Source organism: Equus asinus, chromosome 7, assembly GCF_041296235.1.
Source record: "Equus asinus isolate D_3611 breed Donkey chromosome 7, EquAss-T2T_v2, whole genome shotgun sequence".
Lineage (NCBI taxonomy): Eukaryota > Metazoa > Chordata > Mammalia > Perissodactyla > Equidae > Equus > Equus asinus.
The window spans coordinates 18,640,212-18,662,924 of NC_091796.1; the positions used below are offsets into that span (position 1 = coordinate 18,640,212).

Below are 22,713 nucleotides of genomic sequence, written 5' to 3' on the forward strand. Positions count from 1 at the left end.
AAACCATTTCATGACCCAAGATGTTATTTCATTTGAAGCCTGGTACAGCTGTTGTCTCTCTCTTCTCCAGGGAGGTTTCTAAGTCAAATACTCAGCGAAAAGAGAGACCCAAAACAGAGCAGGAAGAAAAACACAATTATTTCCTCCCGAACCAGCAATTTCTAAATCAGAGAACAAGATTCATAAACGTAAGCGGTCTACATTTTCCATTATTTTCAAAGAGAAAACAAAAGTATCCATTGTGCTTTCATTTTTGGAATAGAAAGCGTACATTTTCTCAAATAGTCGAGACAGAGATAAGAAAGCAAGAGTAGAGAATGACAATTCAGATCACAGTTCTTTTCAAGTTTCACGCTTTGCCTCCCATCCCGTCTATAATACGTAAGGAGAGCGAAACTGATCAACTACAACTAACCATGAACACCAAAAAGAAGTAATTTATAATGGAAAATTTTGGTCTGTGCTAGAATGCTGCTGCTAATATAAAAACAGTACTGCACCAAAATCAAACTCCGTGCCAACGTTTTGCATTCATATAATAAATATACAGTGGCGTCTTTGTTCTTACCTATAATTGTCCTCAAGGCTCACGATAAACAAGCCACCTCTCCTGCCGGAAGCGTCTGCTTGGGCTGGCGTTGCACTAACACAGCTGGCAATCTACCTCCAGGACCCCTGGGCTCCTGGCCTCGCCTTCTTTTTCCCCTGTGGTGAAGTGCTGCCCGCACACACCTCTGCTAACACGGAGGGACCACCAGCAAGTTTAACACAAATGAGGAGGAATGCACCGAGCTCACTACTTATACCGATGATTCACTTCAATGACAGGAGAAAGAAACGCTTGTTGGTGGAAAAGGAGTTGAGTCAAGCCCCACCCCTACCGTAAGGATTAAGTAACTCCACCCAGCTCAGCCATTAGCTTAAATAGCCACCCCGCGCCATCACACTAAGTTAGTTACCTGTAGCACTGCTTCTCCAAATGACACTTCTCAACGGGTAGAAAGATGAACCGAAGGCTTACCAAACAGGATGGGCAGTAACCGGCTCGCACATGGTTTTGTGAATAACTGTAACGGGGGCTGGGCTATTTGCTTATTTAAAGCTGTATCCGAGTTTTCTGGGCAGACAGGCAGAAGAGGTCTGTCCTTCAGCCTTCACAAGGAACTCAGCTTCTCTCTCTGGTTCCTGCCTGCGAGATGGAGGATACAACCTGCTGGCCCCTCAAAGAGCTTGAAGTCTCAAAGGGGAAACAAGGCCAGAACAAAGATAACTATGATACAAACGACAACAGGAAACAGAAGCAACAGAGAGGACTCGGTGCCACATGAGAGACAGCACCACCACTCTGTAACTGCACCATCCCCATCCCTGCTGGGCAAGCCCATTTTCAGGTGATCCCGCTGGGTACCCTCGGGTACAGATCCAGGGCACTGAGGCGGAGGCTATCTTGGTACCCTTTAGCACTGTGTCCTGGCTGAGGGTACAGTTCACCAATCCGACCACCCTTTACTGACCTCCCGAGGCCGAGGCAAACGTGTGCTCCTTCTCTGGCTTGTGACTGGCACTAAGCTATGCCTCTCTGCTCTTATTTGAAGCAGGTCAAACCCCACTCTGCAACCCCAGCAGGTGTGGCTGAAACAGGAAGTGTCCCACTTACAGCAAAAGTCTAACTTTCTGCATTAACTCAAATTTGGTGCTGTGTTCACCGGGAAGGGCTCCTGGCACGTCAGCTGAAAAACTCTAACTAGAGTTTCAAGTTCCCACGGGTGCTCAAAGGCTGGGATTCCCAGAGGTACTGGGATGACAAAACAGATCCCCAGCGGCGCCAGCGACCTCTGCTGGCCGGAGGATCACTGACGGCTTGGTGGGGAAAGTCGACTCTAGGTCACTACTGGAAATCCCGTCCCCAAAGACACCCTGTCACAGACAGACAGGCTGAGAGTGCCAAGCATTTTCAGTAGAATTCTCGAACTAACAAGAGAAACACCTCAAGGCTTTAGTATCAAGCAGGTGAGGATAGATAAGTGGTAAACAGGCTAAATTCAGGAGCAGAAACTCCATCTTCTTTGACTATGTCTAAAATTATAAAATTAAACTGTTTCACATTTACACACTGTCTGGAGGGTTAAAGAAATAAAAACCACAATATAGTCTAAGAAAATATACCTAGGGGCCGGGCTGGTGGCACAGTGGTTAGGTGTGCACGTTCCACTTCTCAGTGGCCCAGGGTTCGCCGGTTCAGATCCCAGGTGCGGACATGGCTCCGCTTGGCAAAAGCCATGCTGTGGTAGGTGTCCCATATATAAAGTAGAGGAAGATGGGCATGGATGCTAGCTAAGGGCCAGTCTTCCTCAGCAAAAAGAGAATGACTGGCAGCAGTTAGCTCAGGGCTAATCTTCCTCAAAAAAAAAAAAAAAGAATATATATATATATATATATATATATATATATATATATATATAAACAAGCTCAATATGTTATTTAACAATTTGCTGGTTCCCTTTAAGATAAAATGTACCTATACTTCTCAACAAATATTACCGAACTATTATGGACTAAATTGTGTCCCCCAAAATTCTTAGGTTGAAGTCCTAACACCCAGTACCCTCAGAATGTGACTGTTTTGGGGGACAGGGGCTTTAAAGAGGCAACTAAGCCAAAACGAGGTCATCAGGGTGGGCCCTAAGCCAATATGACTGGTGTCTTTATAAGAGAAAATTAGGCCACAGACAGGTACAGCCGGAAGACAATGTGAAGACACAGGGAAAAGATGGCCATCTGCAAAGCAAGGAGAGAGACCTCAGAAGAAACCAACCCTGCTGACACCTTGTTCTCAGACTTTCAGTCTCCAGAACCATGAGAAAATAACCTTCTGTTGTTTAAGCCCCGCAGTCTGAGGTGCTTTGTTATGGCAGCCCCAGCAAATTAATACGTTAACGGTCATTTCATTCCAAGTATCAATATAAAAACTGAAGGCAGAATTCAGATTTCTGATTAATCACCATTCTTCCACAGCCAAACACTTCATTTCAGGATGTTTTACTCCCTCCCTGTCTACTGAGGTTCTGCCTTGAAAAATGCCTAGAAAAACCTTATTCTGGCAGAAAGAAAAAAAAATCCTACAAATGACCTTTCAAACTCGTTCCACCACCTCCATTTACAATAAACTTACTGACCAAGTAGTCTACATCCACATCTTTCTCCCCAGCCCGTAGAACTCAGCTTCTGCCCAACCTCCACTAAAACGCAACCAAACCTAGTCAACAACAACCTTAGCACTGAATTAATAAATGTTAACAACGGAGGAAACATAAGAAGTCTTGGTTCAAGCCCCTCCATCTAGAGGAGGAAATTAGGACCCAACCAGAGCAGCACCACAATCTGGGAATAAAGGCTAAAGTAGATTGAACCCAAACATTTAGTCCTAACCCAGTGTTACTATCCCTGCTCCCCCCATACTGGTAACTGAGGATAGCCCGAAATGATCAATTCCCCAATATCCCGAAAGGAAAACCCACTGTTCCACAGAGCAGCTGTAGTGAACAGAGGCAAGGATGCAGACACACTGGATAACCAGAGCAGAATGGTCAAGGTCTGAGAGTAAGTCTAAAACAGGCTTTCTAAACCTGGGATCTACTGACATTTGAGGCCAGGTAATTCTACACTGGGGGAAGGGGGGGTGTTTCAGTGCATTGTAGGATGTTTAGCAGTATCCCGTCCCCACCCACTTGGTAGGAGTTCTCCCCAGGTGTGACAACCAAAAATATCTCCAGACAGTGATAAGTGGCCCCTGGGAGGTAAAGCGGCCCCCAGTTGAGACCAGTGGCTTAAAAGAACAGGACTTTGTGCAGAGAAAAAGAGTCAGTGGCCTTGGAGAAGGGGTGTGGGGGTGGGGCTTCGGAGGTGATATAGAAGAAGAAAGAACAAGTGCCGTTGTGGACAAACAAGCAACAAGGTAGAGGGAAGGGCAGTTCAGAGTATTTCCCCATCTGAGGGTTGATTTTTGTGTTTCGGGGTTTTATTTTTTCCAAAGCAGTAGAAGACTAGGTTATAGGCTGAGAGTGAGGAGATTAGAGATTGAGTCAAGAATATCAAAGTCTGGAACAACCAGAGGGCAAAAAGGAGCAGAGCTGGGCTGAGTCAAGGATGTCACGAAGCCCTACAGACTGATGGAAGACAGTACCACCAAGTTAGAGTGGCCCCTTCATGCACAAAACTGCAGGTTCCCCCCCACAAAGTTGGAGGACCCAGGAAGAAGGTATGGAGGCTGGCTGGATCGCTGTAATTGGAATTCCTAAGGGAGTATGGACACAGGGGTGCCACAAACATGCTGTAGTTTCCAGGGTCATTGTGGTTAGCAGCGGTACAGGGCAACCTAGAGTTAACTGAGCCTGAAAACAAGGAAACCTGCTAGGAAATCTGTTGCCATAGAATAAACAAAGATGAAGAAAGCCTAAAGAAGAGGTACCACTGAGAAGGAAATGAAGAGCCTTTAGACAATCTAGAGGGCTAAAGACACTCAGCCCCTTTGACTTAATAATTCCAATCCAAGGAATCTTTATCCTAAGGAAATAATCAGGGACACAGTTGAGCGATACAGACCAAGTTCACTACAAAAACGAAACTAAAAAAAACCCTGAAGCAACCTTGATGACCAACCCCAGAGAAAATAAATTACAGATATCTGTATGTTTGTGTCCTCAAGGAATAGTTTAAAACATGGGAAAACATTCACTCTATAATGTTAAGAAATGTAAGCTATGAAATTATATATAACATAGCCCAATTCTGAAGTTTTACATATTTACATGTATACATTTTTATAGCTTCTAAGTCTTACTCTCCATTGACACAACAGCAGATACTATGAGATTTCCATGGTTAAAAAAACAAAACAAAACAAAACATAGGGAAATGGGATTAGAGTCTTGGAGAAGAAGGCACCACAGAAGGAGTGATCAGAGAGGAAAGGAGGAGAGGCAGGAGCCAAGAGTCAAAGGTCAAGGGATACACAAAGGTTGGAGTATGCTGAGCAAATACAGGCCTCTGGATTTGATGAACGGGAAGTTGACGGTATCTTCAGACGGACACCTCAGCTTCACAATGTGGGCAGAATGCAGTTAGCAAAGCAAGAGGAGGGGATAGCCTTCCTTGGAATTCCCCATGGTCCTTCCTGACAAGGAAAGGCCACTGAAGGCACAACTGTGAATGAACAGGGGCGGGTGGACCAGAAGTCTGGTAATAGGAAAAGTTGCTTCTCTTCTCATTTACATTACTTGGGGATTTTTTTTCCTAAATTTTATTTTCAAAGTAATGTTAAAAATTTGTGATGATTCTTTAATTCTATATTACTTACAGCTAAATGTACATCTTTTTATGGCTCCTGGCACTTCTGACATATTACCAAAAAAATAGGACTGTAGCACAAAAATTCTAAGTGTAGTACTGTTTACTATACATAGAAGATGGTGATAGTTTGTACAGTGAGATTTTATGAAATACCACCAAGGGTCACACTGCATCAGTATGTTCCAATGGAAAGCAGAGGAAGTGTACAAAAGGTCATTAAAATTTGTTAACACAACCAAAAGGAATAAGAAAAGTATGAAAGCTGACTTCATTCAAAGCAAGATCTTATTAAGAACACAAAATTTGAACTTCATAGTAGTATTCCAAAGACTTTTCAGTGTTTGTATTTTGTCTGCTTTTGTTTTTAATCTTAGAAGGATTTGTAAATTACTGAGATCATCTTGAGATTTTCTTCCTTAAAATCCATCGTGAACTTACCCATACTCTGCAGCCTTCAAAAATCATGTTTCTAAAAATAACATTACAAATTATTACAAAATGTTCAGTTCACCATAAAATACTGTTTAAAAAGCATTATTCTAAATATTATAGCATTATTCCAAATACATAAACTATTTCCATATACATATAGTATAAACATAGGCAAAGGATTAGAAGAAAATAAAACCAAATGGTAACCAATGATCTCTCTCTGGCTGTTTGGATTACAGGTGCATCAGCGCTTTATGTTTTATCTTTCCTAATGTCTAATTATTTTATAATCAGAAAAAATTATTTAAAAATTGCTAAGAATGTATTATCACGTACTTATTTATTTATTTACTTTTAGAAAGATTAACCCTGAGCTAAGATGTGCTGCCAATCCTCCTCTTTTTGCTGAGGAAGGCTGGCCCTGCTAACATCCGTGCCCATCTTCTCTACTTTCTATGTGGGACGCCTACCACAGCATGGCTTTTGCCAAGCGGTGCCATGTCCACACCCGGGATCCGAACCGGCAAACCCCGGGCCACCAAGAAGGGGAACTTGTGCACTTAACCACTGCGCCACCAGGCCGGCCCCATTACCACTTATTTAAAAAGAATGAGTAACCAAATGAAGAATCCAAATGCTGGAGGGGGAAAAAAACACAAATTTCTCTGTTTTGTTCAAAACCAGCTACAGCAGAAGAGAAACTAGGGCACTTGGAGGGGGAGGAATAAATTGAACAAAACAAGGATGACATGACACAGGCAAAAATCTTTACATAACGCAGGCAAGGTTTAGTGATTATAACACAAAGTCTTGAATTTCCTCACAAGGTCTTAAATCAAATCCTCCTAACTCGGATTGGCCTTTTCTTCCAACGCCATTACAAAAAAGGACAATGTGTGGTTTACATGCTTCACAGGTTAATACAACCAAGTCACTAGTGACCTTATCAAAACATCTAAAAGAAGAAAACTGTCTCATCAAGAAGGGGGAAAGGTCTCTTGAATGTTTAAACATCAGTCAGTAACATAACGTTGTGTGCCTGCTCTGCTCAAGGCACTGGCCAAGACCCAATGATTTGCATCCTCAAGCATTTATAAGCTGACAGCTTACAGACAGTTCCCTGACTTATGAAATGTTCATTATTTATCTCCTTCACATCTCCACTTGGAGCTCTAAGAGACCTAACGTGAACTGATTCTGACTCTACACCAGTTCCCCAGCTAACCTTTGCATCTCGGTGGCCACCAGCCAGCCAGCTGTTCAAGCCGAAATTTCCTCGATTCTCTTCTTCTCTTTATCCCTCACACATCCAGTCCATCAGTAGGCCCTAAGACCTCCATTGCCAAAATAAATTCCCAGTCATCCCCTTCTCTTCATTCTGGATGTTACCACACAGGTGTTCAAACCATCCTCTCTCACCCAGGCTATGGCGAGAGCCTCTTATCTGGCCTCCGGGCCACTCTTTGCTGCAACAAGAGTCATACCAAGCCACTCTCCTGTCTGGCAACTCTCTCTGCTGGTTCCCACAACCATAAGCATAAAATGCAAATTCCATGGTAGCCCTCACAGCCCTCATGAGCCATGGCTTCGGGCCTGGTCCTTCCCCTTCACCCCCACCACTCGCCCCTTCACTTCCTCTCCCCCAAGCCCCACCAGTCTTCTTGCTCTTCCTCAAACCTCTGAAAGGCACTTCCACGTGAGAGCCTTGCATCATACTGGCTGTGCCTCTTTCAGAAGCTCGTTCCCCCAGTTCTTCCAGCTGGCTCTCATCTTCTCATGAACCTGCAGTAAGAGTCTTTATGCAGATGGAAGTATCAACTGGTACCACACTTTAGGAAAGCAAATGGGTAATATATCACAAAAGTATTTAAGTCCTAATATTCCTTGACTTTGTAATCCCATTTCCAGGGAGGTATCATAAGAACATAATCTAATTAAAACTAAATTTTTTTGCACAGATATTCACCGAACCTTTCCTCTCTTATACGAAACATTGGAAATTTAAACAGAACAGAAATGATTAAATAAGGTTGTATATATTAAGAAAATGAAATGCTGAATATCACATATTGGAACGTTAAGTGACAAAAAAAGTAGGCTAGGAAAATTTCCTTATATTATGATGCTAATTATGTAAAAACAAACATTCCCCACCAAAAAACAACTGAAAGGAAAATGCCAAAATATTGATGTTCCTTGTGTTGTTGGTAGTTTTTTCTTCTAATTTTTCCTAATTTTTTTCCAGATTTAGAAAAATGTGTATGTTTAACTTTCACAATTGGTGAAGGAAAACCCCTTATTTTAAATAAAAGATATAATGCTATAAATAGTTGTTAGCTTTCTAACACACCACTGAAAAGGCGTATTTTAAAGCACAGTGTTAAAGTTAAAAAGCTTCTATACAAGATACATAATAAATCAAGTGAGAAAAATATTTGTAATATGTTGCAGGTGGGGAGTTAAATCCCCTATTCCACAAAGAACTCTTACAAGTCAATGAAAAACTAACCACCTAAAGGAAAAATGGACAAAGGATGCAAAATTAGCACGTCTTTTATAAAAGAGGGAAGAGGAAATACAAATGTATGAAGAGATACTCAACCTGACTGAAGAGACAAAATGAGATATTTTTACCTTCCATAATGGCAAAGACTAAAAGATTGATAAAATGAAGTAATGTTGAGCACAGGAAAAACTGGTACTCTCAGCTATTAGAGGCAGCAGAAACTAGTGTAATACTGGGAAGGCAAGTCCCCAATATCCATGAACATCGTATACGTTCATGTCCTTTCATCCAGGAATTCAACTGTAGGAATTTATCTACAAAAACACCCACACACAGATACATCAATAAACACCACAGAGCTCTTGAAAGACATCCTATATATATTTACTGGGAGGACAAAAACATGTTGCAGTCGAGCATCCCTACCATGACCCTGGTTTTTTGAGAACAGCAGCACTTACCTTTAATGGAATTCTTACTACACGACAGGCACTGTGCTAAGCCCTGTAAGAGCATCACTGACCCTGTGAGATAGGTACTGGTATTATCCTCGCTCTACAGATGAGAAAACTAAGGCTTAGAGAGAGAAATAGAAGTTTGCGTCTGGATGGCCCTGAGTGCACATTTCTACCTCCCTGTCTTCCACGCAGACTACATATCACATCCATGAAAGTCCTAGGGAAGTGGCAAGACTACCCTCAGTTGAACAGAAATAGAATGGGTCAGATGGACAGAAAAAGAAAACCAGAGCCGCCGCGTGTACAGGGTGAGCTGCCGTGTAAGTGGAAGTATTCTCTAGGTGCCAGAAATTCAGCAGTCTAGTGCTACAAGGGGCTGGAGAGACTCAGGGGCAACAGTCAGGATGATTAATCAAGAAACTTCACTTCCTCTAGCTTTTCCCACTGCTACCTTCTTCATGCAGGTGAAAGCAGGAGTGCAGTCCTAAGACTAGAAGTGCAGGCAGCTAGCGACGGCCAAGAGGACGTGCAGTAGCCACACCTAAAAGGCCACCTGCTGGCCCATTCCACCAAGCCCTACACACGGCCTCCACCCGACAAACACCAGTCACAGGCTCCTCTGATGAGAAAGAGGCAAATAGGAGTCACAAATATAAAGGCCAGCAGACAATCAAGAATCTCCAAACATGAAAATCCCAGTGCTGTGAATGAGGGGCACAAGCTTGCCGAGTCTGAAACAGAAGAATCTTAAATACGCCTAATTAATATCCTCATAAAGTCTGAGAGGGTATCAGGGCATCAAAACAAGCACAGCCTGGTATGAGAAAGGAAAGAAGAAAGAGAGATCTAAGAGAAGGAACCAGGATTTTTAAACTTCAAAACACAGCGTTGTGCAGCTTCCTCCACAGAAAAAATACGGAACATAGTTAACACCATGGGTAGGTTTTCACATTTGAGGGGGAGCGAGAGGAGGCGGCTTAGAAATCCCTTCTCTCCCTGCCCCTCCCACCACCCACATCAACCTCCAGGCCACTCCCCCTAACTTGGAGAAGGGCTGCTGTCATCTTGTTCTCCGCACTCACACGTCTACACACATGGGCAAATATATATAGGGAGATTGTGTCTTTGCTTCACAACTTGATATTATATACCTTTCTGCACCCTGCTTCTATTGCATCAACTTCTCACAGAAACCCCTCTAAAGCCAACTCTAAAACAGCTCTAATTCTCTCTGTTCAATAGCTGCATAATAGGACATGTAACAAATATTCCATAAGTCAGCCATCTGTCAACTGATGGCTTGGTATTTTCAGTATTTTGCCACTATAATGGTATAATAAACCTTCTTATACATACGACTTTGTGTACAGACACTTTTATTTCTAGAAGACAGATGCCCAGGAGAAAGGCTGTTTAATAGAAAAGTATATTAGTTTTTAATCTTAATATGCACTGCCAGTCAGCTTCCCAAATAAAGCATGGTAAAGCACATTTCCATCAGTATTATGAGAAGAGCACTTCTGCTAGATCCTCGCTAGCAAGAAGTGTTACTCTTCTCTATTTTCACCAGTCAGTCTGATGGGTTTAAAGTAACGTTTCATTGTTGTTTTACTCTGCATTTCCCTAACAAATGTGAATTATTTTTCACAGGTTTGCCGGCTGTCTGAATTTACTTCTTGTGAGTTGTATATTTATATTCTTTGTGCTTTGTTCTGAGTCGTGTTTCTCTTGCCAATTCAGAAGAGTTACTAATATTGTAGACAGTAACCCCTTGTCTGTCATACATGTTATAAGTACCCATCCCCAATGTGATAGCTTGCAGGTAGAGAATCTTGCTTGAGAAGTTCTTACAAGTAGTTTCCTCTATTTTCTGGTAAATTGGAATTGCTTGTTTACATTTAAGTTTTTGAAGATTCTGGGATTTATTTCTGATTATAAAGTAAGAGAGAGGTCCATCTCCCCTCCTCCTACCTTAAAGAGATTGTTATACCAGCACTATCCAATAAATAATGTCTTTTCTCAACGGTATTGAACTCTTCATCTTTATTTAAGGAGACACAGTGCTGGATTCTCTATCCAGTTCCATTGAACTATTTATGTAATCCTGTATCAATGCCACACTGATCTGATCACAAAGCCTTTCTTAGCATACTGTGATCACTTGTAAGCCAACTTTGCTCTCACTGGTTTTTCTTTCCACATTTGTCTGGGCTCTTCTCAGGTAAAAAGCAAAACAGGAATAAAAATCAATTACTTACACATAAAAAAGGCTATATACTGAAAAAAAAAGAAAGCCCCAAAACAGATATTTCCCAAAAGGCAAAACATGAAAACTATTTCAATTACAATTAGGACTTATAGAAGGATGTCTGCTTTTATGATTACTTAACATTGTCTTAGAGGTTCTACTGGATGTAGTAAGACAATGAAATGCGCACGTCTAGAACATCCAAGAGCCTATAGTAAAAAAAAAAAAAAAAAATCCTAAAATCAATAGCAAAAATTGTCAAGGTAGCTAGATAAAAAAATAAGTCTCTAAAAATTGTCTTTTCTCTGTTTCGAAAATAAGCACGTGGAAATGCAAGTTAGCATTCCTTTTCTCAATAGCAGCAAATAGCCTGAGAAGAAATTGAACAAGTATAGTACCTGTACCCCTTTTAGTGAATGGTAAGACATAAAAATATATCAGTTATTCCAAAATTAATACATACATTGATTGCAATTCCGTTTAGAATTTCCAAAACAGTGAGGTTTTCTTTTTCTTTTTTTTTTTTTTTTTTTTTTACTGACAAAGAGCTAACATCTGTTGCCAATCTTCCTCTCTCTCTTTTTTTTTCTCCCCAAAGTCCCAGTACACAGTTGTATATTCTGGTTATAGGTCCTTCTACTTCTTCTTTGTGAGGCACTGCCACAGCATGGCTACTGACGGATGAGTGGTGTAGTTTCACGCCCGGGAACTGAACCTGGGTTGCTGAAGCAGAGCACACTGACCACTAGGCCACTAGGGCTGGCTCTTCTCTCTTTTTTTTTTTGAACTGAATAAAATAATCCTGAAGCATTGATACAGGATTACATAAATAGTTCAGTGGAACTGGACAGAGAATCCAGGACTGTGTCTCCTTAAGTAAGAGAAGTTAATGTATGAAATAGACTGACGTATATTAGGAATGGCAGCTTAACATCATCAAATGGCTCTTCAGCCTCTATGGATCCAGTCCTAAGATTTTTCTCCTTTAATATGCTGGGGTACAGTAATGGATAATGGGAATCAAAGTTCTTAATACCTCATCACCCTAGTATTATTGGAATAAACTATTGATTATAGTACATTAACCTTTGATGGACTTAAGAGTCTATTAACAAATTATTTTGATCTGTATTTACTTTCCCAAATAATATTGGTCTATACCTTTCTTCTTTAGAATTTATTAAAATTAAAATTATGGTTTTATAAAATGAACTAGGAACCTCGGCACATTTTATGATGTCCTAGAATGGTATAAATAACACTCAAATTTCCTGTTTTTAAAAGATTAGATAAAACTCAGCTGGAAACCCATGGAGTCCTGGTGCCTTTTTCAATGGTAACTGTTAATCACATTTGCTATCTCTTCCAGAATACCCAGGCTTTTCAAGTTTTCCATGCTTCTTGGATCAATTTGGTAATTTGTATTTTATTAAATCATCCTTGTTTTCAAAGGTGTTGCCGTGGGGCTGCATGTAGCATTTTCCTATAAAATCTATTAATCTCTCCTATGTCTTTCTCATTCCGTTGTCTATTTTTGCTCTCCCTTTTCCTCAGTATGATGGGAATTTATTTTATTGGTGCTTTCAAATAACTAGCTACTGGATTTATCCTTTAAATTTTATTTTCACTTTTATTAATTTTAACTTTTATCTTTGTTCTCTCGAGTTATCCTTCCTAGCTTTTTAATTTTTTTACTTATTTTTTTTTTTTGAGGAAGATTAGCCCTGAGCTAACATCTGTGCCCATCTTCCTCTACTTTATATGTGGTACACCTGCCACAGCGTGGTTTGACGAGCAGTATGTAGGTCCACTCCTAGGATCCAAATCAGTGAACCCCTGGGCCACCACAGCAGGGCGTGTGAACTCAACCGCTATTCCACTGGGTTGGCCCCTAGCTTTTTATTTTTTGTTTATTTACATGTTCTTTTTCTAATTTCTTATTTTGCATACTCAATTCCTTTATTTTTCATCTTCTTTAATAACGAAGGCAGCTTTCCCTTTATAGGTGATATGTTCTACGTATACCTAGTATTTTTATAAAGAACACGAAAGAAAAATACCTAAGATGGAAAATTTTAAGAGCCACAATGCAGGCAAGCCATGGAACCCATCCACCAGCTGGCATTCTCAGAGCAGGGGATTAATAAACCAGCAGGAGGAGGGGAAGAATAATCACCATTTCATCAGTACAGGCCAAGTTTAAACAAAATTCTATCATCTCCCTCACTGCCTTGTTAGGCTTTCACCCTGCACTTCACATTTTGGGAAGAGTGATGAGATTCATACATAGATTAAAAAAAAAAAAAATTACCACCAGAATAATTGCTGCAATCAGTATACATTTAGCCTAACAGTAAAACTTCTATCTGTGATCAGAACAGTGTTCCACGTCTAGGCAGCACAGATCCTGAATCAACAAAGACTCACTCTTATGTCAGGACAGTGAACTTACTAACGCCAAGAACATGGCCTGATACGTTTGAGATGCATCTTCAGGACAGGCTGATGTATAAATCTCAGGTCACTGGAATAATTAACCACTCAGAGCCTGCTCCGTTTCCAGGTTCAGCAACGCACCACTGAGGAAGTGACCTTACCTATGTGAGAGCCGCAGATGGCAATTCCTAAAAATTGTAGCCCAAACGACAGAAAGAGGGTCTTCTTAACCAAGGGGGAGGAGCTCTGATTTCATTAGGAAAGTGGCCAAGGCCAGAAGCAAAGCTGCTCCTATTTCCTTAATCCTCACTACAGGGAACTTTAGAACACTTAAAAGGTCCCAACCTGGCCTGGGAACTTGAAGATGACACTCGAAATCACATTCATTCATGCTCTACTAATTCAGAAGTATTTTTATGATCTGGAAAGAGTTTGGACTCACATTTCCATTTTTAGACCCTACAGGCGGAGAAGGAGGCTCAACCTACTTATGGGAACAAATTTTAGAAGCTCTGACTCATGTGTAAACAAACAACGTGCTAATAATTTATCTGCTGGTTAAAGCAAATACTTCTATTTGAGTTCCTACCCTAAGTCCTTGTAAGAACTGAAACCAAAAAGAAATTTTCAACATGTTTTATATTTAATTTTTTTCACTTGGCTCCTAAATGTTTGCCCCAGTGAATCCCAGTAAATAAAATGTTACTATTCAATCCCCATTAGAGGCTGGCTCCTGGATGAGCAGTTAAGTTCATGCGCTCTGCTTTGGTGGCCCAGGGTTTCGCCAGTTCAAATCCTGGGCGCGGACATGGCACCGCTCATCGGGCCATGCTGTGGGGGCGTCCCGCATTAGCACCACCAGAGGCACTCACAACTAGAGTATACAACTATGTACTGGGGGGCTTTGGGGAGAAGAAGAAAAAAATAAAAGGAAGACTGGCAACAGATGTCAGCTCAGGTACCAATCTTTAAAAAAAAAAAAAAAGAATGCATTGTGTCTATGCACCTCTTGATTAAACCCCCATTAGAACAGGAACTCCAGGGTGGTAGGAACCACTGAAACCAGCGAGGAAATAATACATCCCTTCCCTCTAGGCTACAGGTACTTCTTTCTGGAAAAGGACCACAATTCCACATGAACATCCTGTTGAAGCAATCTGCAGATCCTGATCAACAGCCAGATGTCAGACAGTAGGGCAGATGTCAAGGTCAAGCAGAGGCCAGGTCAAGGGTGTGACCGCACCCTGAGAACATTACGGGGAGTGGGCATGGATAGCACTGCTACTCAGTCACAGAGACTTTTCAAAGGTGGAATTGGACTCAGGGGCCCTAAGCTCTCATGTCTCTTAGAATCTACTGGCTAGTTCTGCACAAGACTGGCAACCCAAATACCTTAATATATTCCTACGGCACCAAGAAAAAAAAACAGTCCTGGAGACAAGGCCCCCTACCTGTTATATGTACACATAACCCTAACTGCCTAACCCATTCGGGGGGTGGGGGGGAGTGGAGGAGAAGAGAAACACGACAACAGTAGTCCAGACCCATGAGTCACAATTCACAGTCAAGGCCCAGTACTAGCTATAAACTAGAATTGTTTCCAATTCCCCAGAAAAATGTTTAAAATGAGGTATTTGGCTGGCTGGGTTTTTTTTTTCTGCATGGCCCTCTGCTTTTCGTCTGTCAAAATTAAATGGGATAATCTCCGGTTTTCAAGGTTCAGTGGTAACCAGCTACTTGTTATGGTTAAGAAATAACCTGGTGGTGCCAGCTGGAATTTCTAGACATCCTCATAATAATTTCCTCTGAAGTACTTAAATTTTACTTTCTGGTGGAAGTACTTCTAACCGTTTTTAAAACAACATCATGCGAAAGCTTAAAGAGAAGGAGGAATAGATGGCAGACGAAAGCGTGTTTCGCAGTGCAAAGGCCAAGAGGGAGGGAGGCAGGTGAAGAAGCTTCTTCTTGTGCAGGGAGGGGTGGAAGACCGTATCTGAGGGTCATCCCACATGCCCATCACTGTGCAGGACTATGGCCCCGTGATGACCTAAGGAGGTGCTCAGGTGGGAACACGACTGCTTCCTGCAGCCTGGTGACTGGGGCAGTACGTTCCTGATGAGGTCAGGAGAGGCGGACCACCAGCCTCCCCCCAAACATACACACTCATCATGCCTCCAGTCTAACCAGCAATTCTGCTGTCTCTTCAGTTACCTGTCCCATTGCCTCATCCCTCACCTGGCCTCTCTCCACTTTTTTGTATTACTTCCCCCACACATCTTAAGCCATAACGCCAGATCTCTACACCTCAGTTACCATGTCAGGCAAAGATGGGTTTCTCCTCTCCTTACACAGCGTCCCAGTGAGAACACAGTTCCACAAACATAGTAAACAGGTTTCGTCCAACTGGAAAACTTGGTGTAATCTTTCAAGTGACTTCGCCACGCTCAACTAAGCCACACTTAGGCTGGAAGTTTCAATGGATCCTGCACTCAATGCGTAGGGGAGCATCTTTGATTCCTCCGAGAATCGCCTTATTGCAATTAGAAGGAATGAAAGGAATCAAGAAAGCCTTCATACAAACGTTGGTATGTGAACTGGGTCTCACAAGGTAAGCAGGGCTCTCTCACACACACACACACACACACACACACACACACACAGAGAAAGAGAAAGAGGATCCTGGGAGAGCACAAAGAATGGCACAGAAGAGAAAAGAAACCAGAACACATACAGGGAACTCAGGCAGTTTAGTTTGGCTAGAACAAAGCAGGCGGAAAAGGAAGCAAGAGGAGAATTGGGTTGAACCAGAACTATGCTCTATCCAACCAGGAAAAGAGTATGAACTTTGCTTCACAAGAATATTCTTTCTTTTCTTAATTACTGGTGGTTTCCGCCATTTCTCCATAAGGCTTCAATAAATGACTAATGGAAAGCCCTGCAATTTCCAGATTCTACTTCCTACGTGCTTTCTATTCTTATTCTACACCAAATAACTTAATCATCTTGTTTCCTTCTCTCGACTGACGAACTCCACAGTCCCTATCCGCTGCTTCTCTCTCACACACACCCCTCCCTCTAGTCAAAACAAACCCAGCTACTTATGGTTATAAAACAAACTTTCCAATATTTTTACCAAAAACATTTCTCCTAAATATAACTTCCATAATTTTGAGAAAGGCCAAATATTTTTGCCAGGTGATATTTATCTTTCTTTAATCTCTGTTATTCCCTTGGCCATTTGTGAACACAACAGATTACCAGGGGAGTTTGCTCAGTGCCCCGGAGCTCACCCTCCCACTGACACACGACTGCTTAAGTACTGGCTAGAAGCTGGTGACCAAAAACCCACATTAGTTCATAAGCAATTAATTAAGAGGACTAATGATCTAAATAGCAGGAAACACAAATAGGTCATAATAAATGAGGATACATACAATTGATTCTGTATTACTTACTACACTTGGTAGATTATCTTAGAATATCTTGTGATTATTCATAAAATAATATTTATTCAACTAGTTTAACTCAATCCAAATATCTTGTATTGAGGTGCTCACAGCTGCTGGGTTATTTGCATCTGATACACATTCGACTTGCTATCATGTTCAGTTCCTCTCTTTCCTGTTCTTTATTTTTTTAATCTATTGTTTCTTTTCTTCACTGTACTGTCAGATTTCAGAGTTGGAGTTTCATTTCATCTCACAAACTTTTTACTTTTTTTTTAAAGATTGGCACCTGAGCTAACAACTGTTACCAATCTTTTTTTTTTTCCCCTGCTTTTTCTCCCTAAATCCCCCTAATATATAGTTGTATATTTTAGTTGTGGGTCCTTCTAGTTGTGGTACGTGGGATGCCGTCTCATTGTGGCCTGATGAGCGGTGCCATGTCCGAGCCCAGGATCCGAACCAGCAAAACCCTGGGCGGCCGAAGCGGAGGGCGCGAACTTAACCACTTGGCCACAGGGCTGGCCCCCTCACAAACTATCTGATCTCTTTTCTAGTGTTTCTTTTTAGCACCTTCTTCCTTTTTTGAACTTTTACATAAGTGACTTTCAGAAAGATGTACAATACTTATGAAATCTTCTATGTAATGAATGTTTAATGCTACAAACATTATGGAAATTCTTTACCTAATTTTAAAAAGATTAATTAAAGCTCAGAAGCATATGCAATACCCACATATCACAACCTGTCACCAGTCAACGTAATGTCAAATATCTGTAAAGTTACGAGACTAATTTTCATCTATCTAGATGCCAACTCACTCACTTGGATGGAGTGATCCCATGTAACCCTGCCCAGTGGGAATTTTAAAGTTCCTATTAGACAGTAAGCATCTTGAAATCAAGGAACTTAATTCTCTTAGTATTCCAGACAGCCACCTGTCACATATATACCAAAAGGAAAATAAATGCTTAGTGTGAAGAAATGAATCATCCTTAACTATTTCATAAATGTGTTAGTGCCTAAAAGTGAAGTAGAAATGGACACTATGACAAATCTAGTAATAAGGTCAACTAGGTCTTCGAATTCAAAAAAGAGGTTGAATTTTTTAAGTCATTCCTGAAACTGGCTCTTTTCTGTGGCTGGAAGCAAAGGCTTTTTCACAGCAGCTGATATGAACTGGATTCACTTAAACCAGGCTAAGATTCACCAGTACAAATTTTAAAACACTGAAAAAATTTCTTTAATGATGCCCTTATAAACCGCAGCACATAGTTGTTATTTTTCAAATGCTACAAGTTTTTAGGGTCTGATTCACTAGTTATCTTCTCAGACAGTCTGGCAAGACTTAATTTATCTGAGAGATCAACTACCAAATGGAGAATTTCATTTAATTATATAAAAAGTAAAAAGAATTTGAAAAATGTTTTTACCAGCCATAGTTATTTTAACATCTACTAATTTGGGTGCAGCTAACACAGTTTAGAAAAAAATGACCATCTGTTTCTTAGTATACAAAGCAGCCTTTAAAAAAAAAAAACCCCTCTTATTCTTATACATTTACCAACACTACATATTATTATACTAAAATCTTTCCTCCAGTGTACTAAACCTCAGCACTGAATCTAGATAAATTATTACTTCCACTTTCTAAAAATTGACCTTCCAAAACTGAAATGGAAGAGACTAGAAATACTGAATCAACAGTAAAGGGTTTTATTTTTCTTATGACAATGATGCACCACTTCTAGTCACATTAGCTGCCAATTCAGTGTGTGGATAATTTAAGGAGTAATTTCCAATTAAGTTTTTATTTAAGTATGCATTGAGGTCTAATATTACCAGTTGAAAATACACACACACACACACACACACACACACACACACACCCCCTCACAGCAGCAGAAGTAAAGCAAAGAAATGGAAATAATGATGATGGTGACGACGATGATGATGGAACTCTTACATGGTGGTATACACACAAGCAAGCATTTTAAGGTCCTTAACATCAATGATGAGAAAACGCGAAATAAACTAAACAAATACAAATTAGCATGAATAGAGTCATGAAATACAAGCAAGAGCACTTGCCCAACATGAGGAACATGATAGAACATATAAATCCAGAAGGATGGAGGCTGTGTATGAAGAAGGAATGGACACTAACCAGGAAAGATCTGGCCCCTGTAGAGATCAGTGCTGAAGGCCTTACAGGGGGAGTGCAGCATGGGTCAGGGACAGGCAGACTGGAGGGCTGCACAAAGAGGAAGGGGAGAATCCTCTTGTGGAAAAGGACCAGCACCATCCCTGCTGATAAGGCACAGCTGCGTCCTCTCCTGAGGGAGGCCATCAGACTAGCACTCTCAAACTTAACTGCGCATGAGTCACCTGGGAATCCAATTAAAAGTGAGCTCTGATTTAGCATGTCTGGAGCAGAGCCCAAGATTCTGCATCTCTAACAAGCTCCCAGGTGACACTGCTGGTCCGTGGACCACACTTTGAGTAACACTGCCCCAGAGGACAGCCTGGCCAACGGGGATGGGCAGAGGGAGAGTTTAACAAACACCATTGTCTGCTGGGCAGGGCACAGGAGAGCTGGGCTCCCCCTCCCCCCCCACTTCCTGGGTCTCCAGTCCTTCATCTGTAAAATGAGAAAGATGAGCCATCTCTAAGGTCTCTTTTTAGCTTTAAAAACTTACGGCAGGAAGGATGCAAACTGGTGCAGCCACTATGGAAAAGAGCATGGAGATTTCTCAAAAAATTAAAAATAGAAATACCATATGACCCAGCCATCCCACTACTGGGTATCTATCCAAAGAACTTGAAATCAGCAATTCCAAAAGTCCCATGCACCCTTATGTTCAAAGAAATGGTGTATATATATATATACACACACACACACACACACACACACACAATGGAATACTACTCAGCCATAACAAAGGATAAAATCATCCCATTCACAACAACATGGATGGACCTTGAGGGTAGTATGTTAAGTGAAATAAGCCAGATAGAGAAAGACGAACTCTGCATAACTCCACTCACAGGTGGAAGTTAAACATATAGAGAAACTGACTGGTGAACTGATCGGTGGTTACCAGGGGAAAGGGGGGGGGTGGGGGGAGGGCACAAAGGGTGCAGTGGTGCACCTACAACATGACTAACAAGAATGTACAACTGAAATTCCACAAGGTTGTAAACTATCATAATCTTAATAAAAAGTTAAAAAAAAAAAAAAAACTTACGGCAGGAAGAGAGGTTTATAGCCGGAAGAGCTACACCTCTTAAATTAGGGATTACAGAAGAGAACAAATCAGGTGTTAAACAGGAGGACAGAGACTGAGGGAACGAAAGGTTACTGAGGAGCTATACTTGTACAAGAGAAAAGGAATTTCCTTGCCTCTTTTGTCTCATCCCCTTATCTCTACTGGAATATCTAGACAAAAATACGAAATGACTATACACAAGGCTATTTCTTGCAAAACAATGAACAAGTCCAGGAATAACAAGAATGTCCAACAATAGGGGATTGACTGAATCAACTCTAGCACATCCACAAGTGGACATAACACACCGCTGTAAACAGACGCAAGGAAGTTCTCTATATACCATATTGATATTGAGTGAGCTCCAGGATACAGTGCTAAAAAAATAATAAATCAGAGTTCAGAATAGTATATAAAGTGCTGCTTTATTAAGAAATACAAATATATGCACCTATTTGCTTCTATTTCCAAAAAGGACAATGGGGGGACAACCCCAAATCTAATAAAAATGGTTACCTGTTGGGGGACAGGGATGACAGGTTGACCAAGTAGACCTAATATTATAGTTACAACTTGGTTAATGTTTTACCCAATTAAAAAAGAAAATTAAATTTAGAAAAACAAGAACAAATAAAACCAACAAGGTAGCAAGTTGGTGGGGCGATCACATAGAGAAACGTTATTTAAACTTGACTTTGAAACGTGTTTTTATCATACAGCCCTAATGGGATATATGCTAAGGTAAAAAGAATTGCAAAAGAAATATTAACTGCATCCGATAGCAATAAAAATGGCAAAATGTTAATAATTGTTGAAGTTGGGTGACAGGATTTCATTATGCTCTTTGCTATCATGCAATTTTCTCTGTTTTTGTACATGCTGGGATAATTTTTTAAAAATCAACTTTCCAAGTAACCGTCTTTATCTAACATTAACATACATGCACTCTGAGCAAGAATACAAGAAAGAACACAGGTTGGCACCAAAGCCAAACTTAGTCCACCAACATGGAATGTCAATATTCCTAATATAAAATCTACCACACAAGTAGGCCTGTGGTAGGGCGCGCCTGACCCCTACTAAAATGTAACATACTCAGCATCTGTACAGATCGTACTATATTCAAATACATTTTATATTATCTCATTCTGTTTTCCAACAAAATTTCAGGATGACTATTACGCTCATTTATAGCTAAAATAATTGAGTCAGACTGATCCGAACTCAAGTTCTAGTTCCTAGTCCCGAGCTTTTCATACTGCTCCCCAGGACCCACACCAACAGAGGAGTGGGGGTGGGGGTCACGGGCTGGAGGACACTGCCAGCAATTTCAAATATAACTTTAAAAATTCATGCCAACTTTTCATTTCCCCCATAATATAGCCATGTTTAACACACACAAAGCATTTTTAGTGACATCAAATATAATAGACCCATATGTGTCTTTTGTGGCTTTATGAACCCAGGAGTCACAATTTTTTATTTCAGTTTCAGAGGCACTGAATTATACCAGGCTGCTCTGAGACAGTGAACTCTGTCACCCAGATGCCTTTGGAGGCCCAGCAGAAAAAGGAACACGTCCCATTGTCCAACTAGCACATTGCTGGTAGCATTCCCAGCCGATAGTATTTCAATTCACACCTACAAATACACTTTCTGTTGACGTAACTTTTTAATCTGAAAATTCTGTCTAGTCTTTTAAATACACCACCTAGAAATGAGTTAGTGCGGCGGTGGGCAATTAAAATCACATAATATGGTTTGAAATTGCTCAAACCGATCTGGGCACATTTTGGAATGGGTCACTTCACGGCTATCCTGAGCGGAAAGCTGAGAGGCGAACAAGAAATTCAACTTTGCAGCAGCCTAGTTCAAAGAAAAACAATAAAATTTACTATTACATCCCTTGACAAAATGGCAGCAATTACTTTTTAATCAACTTTTTATTTCAGAAAAGCTGAAGACTTATAGAATTACTGCAAAGACAGCACAGAGAGAGAATTATTGCAAAGAGAGCTCCCCTATACCCCATATCCGGTCTCCCCATTATTAACATTTTACATTAGTAGGATATATTTGTCACAACTAACGATCAAAGGTGATATATCAACTGAAGTCCATATTTTATTCAGATCTCCGGTTTTTCCCTAATGTCCTTTTCCTCTTCCAGGATGTAATTTTGGCTTTCTCGCAATATAAAGTTCACCATAGGAAGGCTTTAAGGAAATATAACAAATACAACCATAAAGGACTAAAATGATGCTTCTCAAGGCATCCTAAGCCCAGGAAAAATGCATATACATATCAAATGAAACACCACCAGGAGTCAGCTCTTCAACAGACCAAATATATACCTTGATCTATAGCTAAAGTAACTACCATCTTAGAGAACTTATTATTTGTCAAGTATGTAATGAGTTTCCACATGTGAAAAGTGAGTCATGTTATGAAGAACACCAATCTGGAAGTCAGTTTTAGATACTAAGACTGGTTCAGTCATGCTAAGCTTGTGTGTCACTTAAATCAGGTCAATAAATAGCTTTGGGGTCTGAAACCTACAGAACACCTCTAT

The 22,713-nt window shown here is 40.8% G+C and overlaps 1 protein-coding gene across 9 annotated transcripts in view; it reads right to left on the reverse strand.

The window, feature by feature from the left end:
* Window positions 1–22,713, reverse strand: part of NEDD4L (NEDD4 like E3 ubiquitin protein ligase) — a 340,623-nt gene that overhangs the window by 178,191 nt on the left and 139,719 nt on the right. Inside the window, exons 1-2 of one of the 9 annotated variants that reach the window (XM_070512970.1) lie at window positions 1,658–1,746; window positions 960–1,189 (exon numbers count right to left, since the gene is read on the reverse strand). The exons of 6 other annotated variants lie outside the window; for them this stretch is intronic. The gene's annotated coding sequence lies outside the window, so the exon portion shown is untranslated. Of the gene's footprint in view, window positions 1–568; window positions 856–959; window positions 1,190–1,657; window positions 1,747–22,713 lie in introns of those variants that run through there. 2 more of the 9 variants (XM_070512966.1, XM_070512968.1) reach the window with 2 other exon arrangements.